Source organism: Lutjanus erythropterus, chromosome 20 (genome assembly GCF_056507025.1).
Source record: "Lutjanus erythropterus isolate fLutEry1 chromosome 20, fLutEry1.hap2, whole genome shotgun sequence".
NCBI lineage: Eukaryota > Metazoa > Chordata > Actinopteri > Lutjaniformes > Lutjanidae > Lutjanus > Lutjanus erythropterus.
The window spans coordinates 31,138,735-31,153,300 of NC_139336.1; the positions used below are offsets into that span (position 1 = coordinate 31,138,735).

Genomic DNA, 14,566 nt, shown 5'->3' on the forward strand with positions numbered 1-14,566 from the left:
CAGACGGTCTTATATATACTACGATTGTTTCCCTGCGCAATAATCCTTGAGTCTGGCAGTGTGACAAAAATGGAGAAAATCAGGCAGAAATAGAGAAAGAAAAGAATGAGGTTCAGAAAGTGACTGTAGGTGGAGAGAGATGAAAAGATGCTAAACAGGGATAAAGGATTAAATAGTGATGAAAGAGGGCAATGGGACTTTGAAAAGTGACAAAGACAGAGCAGATGACAGGGACAAATAGACGAACAGATGGCATGGAAAAAAAAAAATTTCACTGGAATTAAGGGAGACAACAACTTGTCAAAGAACATTTTGAAGGATCAGCTTGAAATTTAATGTTGAAAAGCAAAGACCGTGACTCAAAATCTGCCTATTTATGTCTCTTTTTAATCAAAAGCCGTTCCAGAATGTGTCCTTTTTAAGGGAACTTTCAGAGCTGCCTAATTTGGACCAATTCATCTTCCAAACTCCAGAGACTTCGCAGCGTTAATTCAATTTGTAAGCATAGTTGAGACCAACCACTTGGACTCCTCTGGTCTGCCTGGGAGAAGCAGCCCCATGCCCCCTTTTTCCACTTCTAAATGAAAGCAGGGGGGTTATTTTCAAACTGGAGCAGAAAAAAGGGAGACTAGCGTGGGAATAATGTGAGAAATCAGCGTGAATGTTCTTTTAAGTGCGTATTTTTTCCAGTGCATCAATCACAACACATATTACTGAGAATGAATGAAGATATATAAATAGGAAAAGCTTCCAGCGTGCATTAAATATTCAGATTGTATGAGCAGGAGCTTATTGATGAATTAGTAATACAATCAAAGGCACTGTGGATGAACCGACTAGACTAAGATCTTGACTTTCCGGTAATGAATTTAGATGTACCCGAAGGAAGAAAACTCTGTAGCCCACGTGTGCACACAGTATGTGTTCATGCATGTGTGACAGAGCTTTTCCCTTTTTACATTCATGCCTCAGTGCTCCACCAGCCTTTCAGACATGACTGCATGAAGCTGGGAGCAGAACTCCTGCCAACCTCCATCTGATGATTACAGTACACGTCTCGTCTGCTCTCCAGCAGTGCAGCAGAGGTAACGATGAGTGCAGACAGGTCCATATAAACTTCATAAAATCTAACAACCAGTAGTTAGAGAATGACATCAATACTCTGAGGCTGTTTTTCTTAGTCTTTTCAAAATAAGAAAATCTATTTCTTATATTTTGTCCCATCCAGGTCAACCTTCTTGTTCTAATGTGCAATTCAGACTCAGTGCACATTCACAATGTGCCTTATGTAAGGACAGAGGCCTCAGTTCATATCATAGCAAATATTTTTCTCCACTCCTCCACTCCTGCCATCCTTCTTTCACTATGTGAAGGATAAATAATGTAGAGGACGGAAAGCTTGTTCTCCTCTCTCGACAAACATTCCTCACACTCGCTCACAGACGATTATTCCTTTCCGGGTGTTTCGGACATGCAGTTCAAAGTTCATTTTCTTTTGTACGGTAGTTTCAAACTATCAGAATACCAAAGATATTTCCTCATCTGCTGTTGCACACACTTTTGTATTGAAAAGTTTAACAGCTACCTACATTGTTGCACTTTATAAATTAAGGGACTTTATTTATCTTTTGCAAATTAATTATGAAATTATTGATCACAGAAATTTTATTAAGTCTGGACTAATTTTAATGTACATAAACAAAGGAACATAGACCCAGAAAATCAGGAACAATATCTGGACGTCGGACTACTCTGACCCCTCTTTTGAATGTTGACATCCAGTTCAATATTCGAACATCTGGCTGGGAGATTTTTGGACGTCTATGGATGTGCAAGACAGGTGCAGGAAAATAAACATGAAATTATATTTTATTTGTGATTAAACAAATAATAACATGTTAAATTTATTAACAACATATTTATCGTTGATATTTGAGAGAGAGCACGCAATAAAAGCTTTCATTACGACTGTTCGGAACATCTTCTCAATGTACAAAAAGACATTAAAAAGACATCTTTTGGACGGATTTGGACGTGTGTTATTTTATGTTATTTATCCTTTATATCCTTTTTATTTGTAAAGAAACTTGTACCTTCTTTTTTGTCTGTTCCTCCTCTTTTAGACGGTCTAGTGCCGACATCCGTTTTGTTCTGTTTTGTTCTGTTTTGTTTGTTAGGTCTGCTTTGACAATTCTTCTTTATTGACTGACTGTAACACTGTACCTGAACCCTCCATCAAGGTTCAATATTAATGTGTTTTTTTTTCATTTGTGCAGTCAGAAAAGTAGGTCACAAATCTACTTTCGCAAAGTAAATTTTTACTTGCCCCTGTACAAATTGTTTTATTTATCAGCGGGTATTAAATAACAACAAAGATTAAGAAGTCGTCCAAGGTGATGTCTTTATTGGTTTCATTTTGTCAGGCTAAAATACAAAAATATTCAATTTAATATGATAATTTATGAAGAAAAGTGGAAAATGTCCATATTGGGGAGTTGCCATTTAATTAATTATCAAAATAGTTAATTTCTTTTTTTTTAACCACTTGCCTGGTCGAGCAAGTGACTTTTCAGATTAACTTTTCAGGGCTGCAACTAACAATCATTTTCACTGTCGATTAATTTTTTTTCTCTATTAATTGATTAGTTGTTTGGTCTACAAAATGTCAGAAAATTGAGAAAAATGTTGATTAGCATTTCATAAATTCCAAGACAACGTCCTCAAAGGTCTTGTTCTGCCCACAACACAAAACTTAACTTCATAAATGAGTAAAGAAACCTGAAAATATTCACATTTAATAGGCTGGAATCAGAGAATTTAGACTTTTTTCTCAATCGATTATCAAAATAGCTGCCGACTGATTCAATAATTGATTAGTAATGGATTAATTAACTGCTCACATTAATCTTAAGTGTCAAACCTTCGTCAGGTCCCTCAGTACTGTGCACTAGATTCTCATCTCCCCTCCCTCCCCTCGCCTTCCTCTCTGTGACACAAACACACCTGAGGCAGCCTACATCCAATGCAGAGGTGACAGAGCCCATGGATAGTGTGCATCACACCCCCACCTCCTCCTCCTCCTCCTCCCCCTCCTCCTCCTCCAGGGTTCAAGTCTGCAGCCAGCACACACACACTGCGACGGTGGTTTTCCACCTGGCCGGCCCCTCTGCACCCCGAGTATCTCCACAGCCTCCTCTGCGCGGCCGAGTGTGTGCTCCTGGGGCTGTGATCCGACGGCTGGGTGGACTTAAGTGTGTTATGAATCATCTCGACAGCGACAGCAGCCCGGTCTCGCGGTGCTCAGAATGTCCGATTTCCAGGTGACAGTGCAGTTGAGTATTGTGTCTCACCTTGCTGGAAAACAGAAACTCTCTGCCGAGGATAATAAAAGTGTGTCCTTGGAGACTTTTTTTTTTCAGCCAATTTGGCCTTCGCTCTGCATCAACTTTCCACAAATGAGTCTAGATTCTTCTTGATAACAATCCTTTCTGCAAAATTAGTGTCACTCTGCCACTGACCTCCGACTGAACTGTTATCCATTCAAGGTTTGTAAGTAACAGCTCAAGTCACCAGTGCACATTCCTGCGTCTGTACCTGTCATTTCATCCACACATTCATGTCTTCCTCATCCTCTTCTTTCCTTTAAATTTTTTTCACTCTCTCCTCTTCTTGCATTTCTCTTCTATCCCGTTACACACCGTCCAGCTCCTCGCTCCGCGGCCCGAGCAGCAGCAGCAGCAGCAGTTGCAGCAGCAGTAGCTCCTGAGATCAGCTGTGTGAGAGTGTGTGTGGCGGCGTCATGTAGGCGAGACTGGCGCTGGCTCGGCCTGCTCAGGCCACACTGTAGCTCCTGGCAGGGGCGCTCATGGGAACTCTTCAACAGCAGAAGAATAGGAGGAAGTGCCTCCCACCGCCACCCCCCCTCCACACACATACACACATACACATGCACTTACGCATACCTCGCCACCCCACAGCCAGGACAGCTTTGTGTGTCTGCCCCCGATAAGGCCAGTTTGCTTCCTGAGTCCACACTATGAGGCTGTGAGAGGTGCTATAGCTCTCAGTCATTTGCAAATATACACTGCGGTGACTAATGTAGGTGGCAAAAGAGAAACATGTATGAATCAGAGGGAGAAAGGCAGCAGTTTTAACAGGCAGGTCTGAGTCTGCAAACTTACAGCAGCGGATCATACTTGCACTGTAAACGGAAATGTTTCTGATTGCTTACGACTTTTGGGACTTTTAATGAGCATATTTCCAAACAAAAGAGAGTGACAGCGGTATTGTTTTGGCGCATACACTCTTAGACATAAGGGTGCTAACTAGAACCATAAAGAATGCTTGTCCCCATCTGAGAACTCTTTTTCCTGATAGAACTTCCTAAAGGTTTCACTTGGGACTAAATGGTTCTATCTGGAAACCAATTTAAAGAGTTATACCTAGAACCATCTGTGAAAGGTTTCACCCAGAACCCCCTGTGAGAGGTTTTACAAAGTAATAAAGTAATCCACCCAGAGCCCTCTCAGGGTGTTCTATCCAGAATCTTTCCCCCTTCTAGGGGTGCTAACAAGAACCCAACCAGGGGTTCTACCAACAACCCTTTTATTTTCTAAGGGTTCTTATCCAGAACCCACCCACTGAGAAACCTTTTTATATTATGGTACAAAGACCCCTTGACAAAGGAGTTCTTCATGGAATTCAACAACCCTCTCTGGGGTTCTTTCAAGAATCTTTCCACCATCTAAGGGTACTGACAAGACCAAATCCAGGTGGTCCTACCAAGAAATCTTTTATATTCCAGTGGTTTCACCTAGAAGCCAGTCAGGGGTTCTACCAAGAACCCTTCTATATTCCAAGGGTTTTATCTTGTACACACCAAAGGGGTTTTCCCAAGAGCCCTTTTATATTCCAAGGGTTCTATCTGGAACCCACCTAGGTGTTCCAAAAAGGGTTCTTTGGATGAAAATTCTTAATGCAACCCCTAGTCTTACAAAGAGCCCTAGACAAACCTCTTTCTTCAAAAAAGGGTTCCTCAGAAACAAATGGTTCTGGGTAGAACCATCACCCTTTTGGAACCCTTATTTCTAAGTGTGTACTTAACTCACACACACATACCTCAATCAGACTTCACACCTCATCAGACTCTTTCCACCTTAGCTCCCATACTCCCAAACCTCCGTCCAGACATTATGCTTGTTTGTTATGTTTTCAACTTCCATATTTCCTCTGCTTTTCCTTTCCCCTCGCCCCCAACCACACGGTACGGAAATTCGCAGGTCTGCAACTCTCTGACAATCTCCCCTCCTCGTCCAGTTATCCAAACATCGCTTTTATTTTTGTTTTCAATATCCGTATGCCTGGGAAAGAGGTGTTAATCTGCACAAAAATAAAAACAAACCCCTCAGCAGCAGTGCTAGAAAAAGCCTGTTAAATTATAGCTAAAACAGTGGCCAGTCCAGCCCTTAGCAACCCCATTAAATTCCAACTTGCCTCTTTTCCTTTTTTACCGTTTGGAGGTCTGGCTCCTGGATTGAAACATGGACAGAGAAGTGACAGAGAAAGACAGGGGTGAAAGAGGAGCGATGCCGCACTAGTCTCTACAATGCTAATAAAGTGGCAGAAAAGGCCGTTGTCTTAAGATCCCTTCATGCCAATAGTAATGGCAGCTTTTCCCTGTTTGCCTTTTCAAAAGGGCGAGGGTTACCCGTCAAGCACACAAAAAACACTTTCTCTCCCTTTCATGCTGCGCTGTTCACCTCTAAATAGGCAGAAGGACGGATTAGAGGGAGAGAAGAAAGGCAGAGAAGAAAGCATGTCTTAGGGAGAGGAGTGAAAGAAGAGTCTGAAAAGCTTGTCTGGGAGCCAGACGAGGCCAATCTGGTGTTTAGTAGTGTGGGATCTCTCCCTCTCCCTCCCTCTCTCCCTCTCTCTTTCTGACCTGAATAAACAGCTATCAAAGGAGGAGGCGTCTTCCAAGCCAGTGAACATAGAAGATGGGTCTAAGGCCAAGTTCAGGGTCACAGCTCAGGTTGTACTTAACTGTGGAAGCTCAGTATATGGATTCATAAGTAGACTGTACTTCACTACAACATTTTAAAGGTGACACTGAGCACAATATGAGACAGAGTGAGATCACTACAAACCTAAAAGAGCAGCACGTTTTCAACCTTAGACTACTTTGGCTAGACTTCCAAAAATTCAAATTAAGTTTAGTGCCTCATAAAACTGAGTCACATCTATTCAGCTTTGAAATAGACAGATTAGTGCACTTCAATGTGCTTATCAGATCAATGAGAAACTAACAAGACTAAAAAGACAGTGGGGATACAAACACTCTGCAGGAGGCTAATACACACACTACTGTCAAAATACAAAGATAAAATTAAACTATGTGATACTGTGATGCTTTGAGTTCAACGCTAACATGCTCACAAAGACAACACTGACATCTGTTACACATTACAATGTTCACCATCTTAGTATCATCTTAGCATGCTAACATTTACTAACACTAAACACAAAGTATAGGTGAGGCTAAGGCTGCACAATATCATGAAAAGGTCATTTTTTGAGTGAAATTGTAATTGCAATATGTGATATGATTAGTGGGAATGAACATATTTGTATTACAATTTTCATTTTTACTGACAAAACAGAAATATTTGTAGGCTAGGATATCTATGTAGCAATACAGTACTTCATTACAATGCTGTTTTCTCACACATTTTTCTTTTTTCAAAAAAATTTGACGTGGATTCTGTAATTTGGATGCCATATTGCGATTTTGATAATATTGTGATTAATTGTGCAGACTTAGTTGAGGCTGATGGGGATTGTCATTACTTTTGTTCACACCAGAGCAATGAAACGTGTGATGCAGCACTAAGGGACAAATACAAGTTGGGGCGGTGTTTGGTCTGTTTTAAAGCAGGACAAAATGGCAGCATGGCTGCTAATTTTGTCAAATTACAACTCAACAGTACATTAAAGTGTGTTTCTAAAAAAAAAAAGCACTGGCATTGCTGCAACAGAACCTTGTTTTATATTTCATCAGCGATGCCTACTTCACATTTTTATCTGCGTTACATGAGCCTGGTGCGTCGTGCTAAACCAGAAGACTGGTGATGTTCCTCTGACAGTCATCGTATCAAACACATCTCATATTGAATAAACAGTTGTGACTGGCTCAAAGGGGAGGGTGCCAGAGCAAATTAAACTTGAGCTTTAATTGATTTTTGATTTGAGTTTGTTTGGTCTGTTGTGGTTTGTACTGTCTGTTTGTGTTCGTGCTGATCTGGAGCCTGAATCAGCAGAATTTAGAGCCATCTGAATGTCTCATAAGACAGCAGGTATTAAATAATTCAATAATGAGTTCTCACTTCGTTATGAGTCCAGGTTTGTCCCCTGCCGGTCCACATTTTGTTAGCAAATGTGTCGCTAGTTCACTAGTCAACAAAATAAACTGCTCCATCTGAGACTGCCCCTTCAAGGCGGACCAGAGAACGATTGTTTGATCCACTCCAGAGTTTGAGTCTGGCGTTCACACCAACCCAAAAAATAAACAAAGCTGCTGAGACCCCGCCCTAAGATATTTCAGTCTGAAATCTGGACCAAAGTAGTGTACCAATCAACATTGCCATCTCTAAACCACGCCGCCGGCAAAGATCTTTGTAGTCTCTCATTCACACACGCATGCACACACACCAACACATCAATGGTGGCAGACTTGCCATGCAAGAGGCTGACCATCTGGACCATTTTGGGGTTGAGGGTCTTGCTCATGATCATGACATCTGAACAGGAGGTGCCCGAGATGGAACCACCCTAAGGGCTTGATTATACTCTCAAAGAGACGTGCACACAAACAACTGCAGACACAATGGCCGCCTATTAGTTTTGTTTCTGCTTGGAGGACACACTCATGGAAGTGAAAAGTATAATAATAGGTTAAGATTAACGAGCTACTTGCCCTCTTGCCTGAGCCACAGGTCAGGTACAATGTGATAAACACTGTAGGTATGTGCAGTCCATCTACTGTATGTGGTTATGGGCTGTAACTTCTATCAATTTAACAGATGATGTATAACAGCAAAGGCAGGGATAAGCACTCATGCATCCTGCATCAAGCAGAGGACACACAGGGTCAGGAGCAGCCAGGGCCCCATGCCTAAAATATTCACAAAGGGATACATTCTGGCAATAAAACGAACCATTCCTCATTTATTCTGAGACGCCGGCCAGAAAATCTAACCTCTCTGTCCTCTTTTCAGCTCACCTCGCCCTTCCTTCCCATCTTTCCCGTCAGACAGAAGTGTCAGACCCATTTTCACAGGGACGGTTTAGGGGCTAATGCTAGCTGACAAGCAAAGTGATGCGGGGGGACACGTTGTCCGGGGTGCGAATATTGTTTATATTCATGAACTCTCTGCACCCTGCCAGTGACATGAGCAGATAGCTTTTTTTTGCCTGTAAACATAATGCTGACATGGAAGCTGAGGAGGTGAATTCTTGTTGCATGTCTCACGTTTAATCTCACGTTCGGCTCATTTTTCTCATAATCACTTCAGGATGTGTTTTCACAGGCCAACATACTTACTTAAAACTTCTCTAATTCTATCAAGAAGGGATTGCACTTAAAGGGATAGTCTGGGTTATTTGAAGTTGGGTTTTAAGAGATACTTTTCATTAGTCAGTGTTTGCTACTTAAAGGATTAGCAACTTAAAAAAAGGCCTGCCTAAAAAATTCAGTATCAGTTTTAGTGTACACTATATTAAGAATATTTTCACCGGTTTACCTTGTTGTCACACAACCTTTTCCAACAGGAAACCATGGTTATATAAACCAAATTGCACTCTCTCCAAACCAACCAAAATCAGTAATTTTACCTGGCAGGATACAGGAGTTGCTGGTCTACTGCTGCCTTGACTGGTTAGTTTGTTTGTTTGTGTTATTGTGTGACTTTGGTGTTTTAAAAGGTTAGTTTGGATTCACCAAAGTCACACAATAACACAAACAAACTAACCAATAGCAGCAGGAATAGACCAGCAACTCCCATATTCTGCAAAGTAAAATTACTGATTTTGCGAATGGAGTCTGGTGGAGCAAGAGAGAATGATATTTGCCTTGTATAATGGCTGTCTGACAACAAAGAAAAGGTGAAAATATTTTAAATATAACATACACTTAAAATTGTATTAATTTTTTTTCAGGTTTAACACAAGTAAATCTGCCGATAAGTACTCATTCAACCAAAGAGAAAGTGAAAGTTTCTCTAAATATCACACTGATTTAAAGCAGAGGTATCATTTCACATCACAAATTATTACTTTGACTAGTATTTATCCCAGATGCCAATTATTCATGCCATTATCTTAAAAAGCAAACCACAGCAACACCAGATTCTTTTGGGTAAACTGAGAAGACATGTTGCTCACAATGTGTCAGATGAAGCAAAATAATACAACTTGATTGGTGTGAGTTTTTCTAAAGCATAATTTCTACCAAACATGTACGACAGTAATTATCTAAACACATAAGAACAATCATTGGAAGCGAAAAATGCTGGGGAAAGTTGTAAAAGTGTCGTCAGTGGAGAAGAAAATGTTCTTGAAATAGTCTTGTGGTTCTCTGAGAGACATTCCTTTGTGGATATCAAGTATTATCTTCAACAACATCTGAAGTGCCCAAAATCCTTCAGCGAGTTCTGTGTGAATCACTGAAATTATTCATGTGTAAGGCCATCATCAAACACTGGAAATTGTTTGAGTAGGTAAAGAGTGGGCAGTTAATGATACCACGGAGCTCTTTGTGTAGTGGGGGTGATGGCCATAGGGTGACAGAGAGAGAAACGGGAGGGAAAAGAGAGGAGGAGGAGGGGGTGGAGGTGGAGGAGGCCACGACAGTGAAGGAGGAAATTCGTACGCAGCGGTCTGGAAGGGAGCAAGGACAAGGCTACAGAAAAGAAGAGAAAGTCTAAAAGGTTTTCCATTCTCCTCTAATTTAGTCTGTGAATGTGCTTTCCCCCCTCCCTCCCTCAACTCTCCCCTGAGACTGTCCCACACAAACCGCACAATCATCTGTTACTTTGATTCACCCGAAGATAAAGAGGAAGAGAGAGAACAAGAAGGAGAGGGGAGGGAGGGGGGGGAGGGAGGAAGGAGAGAGGAAAGGAGCATTCACAAATACGGATGTAAAACTTTTCCATCTCAATGCTGAGCCACATCATTACTGCCCTCTTCACCTTCTATATGACTTCAAAAGCTGCTCAAACTCTTGATGCAGGATTGTTATTTTGCCAACAACAAAAGGAAAGTGATGACTCAAGAACCACAGAAGTTCAACATTTTGCTTGTGATGCACCGTGATAACGCAGTGCATCAGGTATAAAGCGATACAAAAGGCAGAGGGTCAAATACAGTGGCACTTCTTTGTGAGATAAGTAATCCCTGACTTATGTTTCTCTGTGTGTGCACGACCTGCATTGAGGAAGAGTGAAAGGTGAAAGTAAAGTGAGCTCCTCTGTCTCATCCTGTCCAGTCAAGCTTCTTAGCTGCACAGAGTCTACATGACCACAGCTTTCCACGGAGTTTTCACTGGCATACTGATCTGTCGGTCACTGCAGGAGTCTAAGTCAGAACGAGACTTTAAATTAAACTATAACAATTCATATCGTAAGAAGAATAACTGGCTTTTTTCACTAACAGTACAGTACAGTTTGGTGATTAAAAACCTACCAAAACTAACCAATTACTTTACCTCTTTGCATCACCAAAAGTTCTAAAAGTTTGTTTGGTTGGGAAATTCTAAAGTAGGGAGAAATAGTTCTTCCACTGCCTGGAATTACATTCATACACAACTAATTTGAAACAGCAGCTACATTTTGGAGAAAACGTAATGCCAGTCGGATTATGTTTTCTATTAAACACACACTATGTAAGTTCTGCCACTGGGTCTCTCTCTGTCCTACCAATAGTAAAAAGACGTAGTTTTATAACATTGTGAAACAGAGTGGGCTCATGGGATTTGTTGTCCCCATAGTTAAGCAATCACCGCTGCGGATGAAAATCTATCTGGCATGACTCAGACAGAAATCATGCTCATGGGTGGGTTACTGTGTCAAAGTTTTTTTCATGTTTTGTTGAGCCACATTCGTCAACTTCCTTCCTCACTCTCCAACGTATCCGTCGTATAATGTGTTTTCCCAGAATTTAGAGCAACTTGTGTGAAACATACCATTAGCATGAATAAATTACAGCTTTCTTTGGTTTTACTCATTGTTCAAAATATTTGGGAGAATGTAAATACACAGCTCAACAAAATATAGCATAATGTTTGTACAATTTTGTCATTTTAGCTATTTTAATGTTACATATTATAGCTTAAAATAATGAAGAAATATCATTGTCTAACATGTGTAGCAGGTCATACAATGTTTATATTGAACATCTCAGTCAAATGTTCATTGTTTGTTTTCTGCAAAAATATCTGTTTCTGTAATACAGTATCCTAACCCCCTAACCCTACAACTTCCATGTGGTACATAAAAGTACTGCTTCTTTCATGGGAAACACAAAAACATTGCCTGTGAACATAATCCAACCAGTCTAGGAGAAAGAGTTGACATGACTCTGTCTGCGATAATAAACCCCAACAATGCAACAAACAGTTAAAGTGAAAGAAATTACACAACTACGAAGACACTAAAGTTAAGCTTGGCTCTCACTTCATTCCAGCTATAGTTATATGGTTAGTCTTATGAATAGCCATCACTTGTACTGTTCAATTTTTGTCCTGTAAGCAGCTGATTAGAGGTTGGTGTAAATTCTTTCTTGTTTGTGGTGAGCATATTTGAAGAAGACCGGGGCATCTGTCAAATAACAGGTGGTTAGACCGTGTGTGGTTGTGGTTTCCACTGTACAGTAACTGTGCTTATGGTCTGTCAGGATGTTTTATTAGGCTGCTGCTTGTGCTAAAGTGCTGTGCTGCTTATGGACAATACACTGTTCAGGAAAAAAAAATGAGCTGAGAGTGTAGTTGGATCGAAAGCCGTTCACTAACCTTCCTTTCAAGTGCTTGTATACAGTCTCCATACAGTGCACCATCTCCACTAAAGTACCATCTAAAGTACCTGACAAAGCAGACAAGTGATGCATCACATAAATAGCAGTGAAGGGACTATAGTATATTAAGGTTTAAGAGTCTACATTCATTTATGTGTTATTTTACAACACAGGGTTGCGCAATGAAAAGCAAGCTGTAGTCCTCATGCAACACGAGAAAAACTAATTTTTATGTTGAAGTGCCAAAGGTGAGTTGAGGAGTGTCACAGCCTGAAAAAAGAAGCTGCATGGATACTTCTGTATATCTTGTCAGACGGCTGCAGGGAGGAGAGGCTGTTGCTGGGGTCGATGCTATCTTTTTTTATATGACTCATATGTTGCAGCTGACTATAACGTTGGTCTTGTCTAAATATAGTCACTGTCACAAATGCATCGCAACCTGCGAAAGTGAATTTGCACAAGTGTTATCCATGTTGGCACTGTGTGGGAACAGGAGCCAGGGTGAATTTTCCATGGAAGTCACTCTGGAAATTTGCCAACTCAGAACCCAGTTAGATTACTAAGCCATGGAGGAATTAATCTTCCCCCACAGCTGTGGTGTGAACAAAAGCATGCAAAAAGATGCAACGTTCACGGCCAACAAGGCAATCCTATCTCTGGTGGGTCAAATGACTCGGGGAAGAGAGACAGAGGAACTCCTCTGCCAGCAGAAATATCTGCCTTTTCATGTTTGTTTCCCTGTGTGACATGAACAACCTCATATTTACAGAAAAAAAGCTGTTGTTGAGTATTTACATGTTTATTTCTTCAGGTCAGCATGCAACAATCAAGGGAAATGTTTAGAGCTGCAATAATTAATCAATTAGCTGTCAACTATTAAATTAATTACCAGCTATTTTGATAGTTGATTTAATGGGGGGAAAAAAAAGTAAAAAATTCAGATTCAGGCTTCTTAAATGTGAACATTTTCTGGTTTCTTGACTCCTTTATGAAAACAAACTGAATGTTCCTGGATTGTGGACTTAACAAGACATTTTTGGACGTCATTTGGGGCTTTAGGAAGCACTGATCGACAATTTTCACCATTTTATGGACCAAGCAACTATTTGATTAATCGAGAAAACAGTCAACAATGAAAATAATTAGTTTTAGACCCAGTCAAAATCTTTTTTTTTTTTTTTTAGTGGCAAAAGTACAACTAGCACACTGGACTCAGCAGTTTTGACATGATAAATATATTATTCTTAAACACAATTTCAAAAAGACAAATAATCTGACTTTTTTATAGTTTCCACATTCTAGTCAAAGTTTAAAAACACATAATAGTTTCTGTTAAAAACAATGTACAGTAAAAGTGCTTTCCAAATTTATTGTTCACATAATCTTATTGTCGAGGAGGACAAAAGGTTTTGGACATGTAAATGCAGACATGTGAGGGGGGACAGGCCCTTGTGCTGCTTTGCATTGTCCTCGACTGGCAGCTGAGCTGGCACTGGGACAGTGACGCGATTGTCAGCATCATGCTATGTCACGAACAGCTTAAAAAATGAGGAACAAATAGTATGATAGCACCAGTTAGCATAAAAAATAAGCAGTTATGTAGCTGCAGAACAATATTAACAAAGGCACTTTTCCCTTAAGGACCTTTTCTACAACAGCTTGTTGTTCAACAAGCCAAGGTGCAGGTATTGTAGGCAATAAATATTGTTTTTTATTGGATTTATCAAAAAAAAAAAAAAAAAACTCCTAATGGAACTGACTGGGACATGAGAGACCCTCCCAGTGAAGCTCGACACCGGCAAAACCATGTGTCAAGGAGGTCTTCACTCCTCCCACAGCAGTAGAAAAGCAGAGTAAGCAGTGATAAGGACTGCAGTTCATGGGAGAGTGGGCACTTCAAACAGGAAATAAAGATAAAAAAAAAAACATTTAATGTCCCTCTGCCACATTAAGCTCCATTATTGGTCCCAAAACATAATAAAATACAGCTGACCACCGAGATCTTTACATACAGTATAAATATGTTTCTGTTCCCATTACTGTCATTAATGCTGCTGTTGTCAAACCATTACTGACTTAAAAAATCACTGTTTCCCATTCCCAGCTGTAAAATGGGTAAAAGTATCATCAGTCACGCTCCAGTATCTCTATAAACAGTCTAAGTGGTCTTCTTCATTCATTTTTAATTAATTCATGGCGACCATGCAGCAACAATGTGGAAACTGAGAAAATGGATATAAAGAGATGTCAAACTTGAAGGATGAGAGAAAAAGAAAGAATTTTTAATGTCCATGAACAGAAAAGAAAAACTGTCTTCGCATCCAACTACACTGTTCTCTTTTTCCCCCCTTTCCCATGACAAACCATCATTCTGCTCCACACGCAAGTGAGCTTTTTGACAGATATTGTCTTTCAAGAAACGACATCTTGCTCCATTCAGCGCTCGGAGCTCAAATGCATGATTCAATTAGTTGCTATGGTTGCTGAGAATGTGTAACATGGA

The 14,566-nt window shown here is 40.4% G+C and overlaps 1 protein-coding gene across 1 annotated transcript in view; it reads right to left on the reverse strand.

Annotated features, from left to right (window-relative positions):
- Positions 1 to 14,566, reverse strand: part of rgs3a (regulator of G protein signaling 3a) — a 179,679-nt gene that overhangs the window by 131,855 nt on the left and 33,258 nt on the right. The window lies entirely within an intron of this gene.